The sequence below is a fragment of the Chrysochloris asiatica genome, unplaced genomic scaffold (assembly GCF_000296735.1).
Source record: "Chrysochloris asiatica unplaced genomic scaffold, ChrAsi1.0 scaffold00167, whole genome shotgun sequence".
Lineage (NCBI taxonomy): Eukaryota > Metazoa > Chordata > Mammalia > Afrosoricida > Chrysochloridae > Chrysochloris > Chrysochloris asiatica.
In genome coordinates this window covers 654,316-655,591 of record NW_006408685.1, presented here as the reverse complement: position 1 = coordinate 655,591, position 1,276 = coordinate 654,316, and positions in this window count along the sequence as shown.

Below are 1,276 nucleotides of genomic sequence, written 5' to 3'. Positions count from 1 at the left end.
CATCAACTGAAGAATGGATAAACAAATTGTGGTACATACACACAATGGAATATTATGCTACATTGAAGAATAACAAGGAAGCCCAAGCCACCCCATAACATGGATGAACCTAGAGGACATTATGCTGAGTGAAATTAGTCAGACACAAAAAGAGAAATACTGCATAGGACCACTACTGTAAAAGACCAAGAAAAAGAAGTTATACTAAAAGGGGGTAGGGGGAAGTCTTTGTTGGTTGTTTGGGAAGTTGGTGATGGGTGGGGGAAAGGGGCGAGGGTGGAGCGCAGAGTGGGGATTGGACACAGGATAGGTTGGGTGCTAGGGAGGGGGGCAATATACAGGGAGGAAGGGGGAAGAGGAGAAACGGGGCAGATGGGAGAACAATTGGGCATGTTCGAAAGGGCTGAATGGGACAGAGATAAAGGACGATATATACACAGCCTTAGAACTCCAGGGCTCTGAGATACAGGGATTGAGTCACGGTTGGAATGGGGGCGGAATCATGTTAAGATGCTTGACTGTTTTTTTGTTGTTGTTGTTGTTTGTTTGTTTGTTTGTTTTAATCTTGGTTTCTCTTACATTATAATATGGAGTAGACACTGGAGAGGGAGAGAAAGGAATAGTCCGAAATACCACGTAGGCTTGTAAGTCTGTCTTCTGCCTATGACTGATTGGAATACCTAAAATGGGGCTACAGCATACTCATTGAACGAGGCTTCTTGCGGAGGCTTTGTAATACATAAAACTATAGTTAGAAATCGGAACCACATCCAGATATCCAGAGATGAGAAATCTCCACTTGAAAGGATAAGCAGACCAGCCTGGAGTGGCTAGAAGAATAAAAGATACCTCTTGAAAGAAAGACCTGCAGGAAAAATGGAGGTGGATGGGCTGTTACTACAAGAACAAACAAATCGCTTCCCTAGGAAACCTCAAGGCAAGTGGCCAGGTCCTCTCAACGCAAACCCCCTTCCAAGACTAAGACTCAATGGAAATGCATGCTCTGATTGATGCCCACACACATCACCGATGGGGGGAAGTGGGGTAAAAGCAGCAATGAAGTGGCAAGCTAAGCCCTACAATGTACAGTGGACTTCTCTGAACCTAGTTGGGAACCTGGTTGGCAAGCAGTGTGAAGAGACCTGGGGACTCTTGGGCCCAGAGGACTCGAGAGGAGAGTGGAGCTACTGGCTGACGAAAAGAGAGGGCATATGCACAGGAGCGCCCACACTTCCAGATGATACCCACGTGACCTGGACCGGATTACTGGATGATC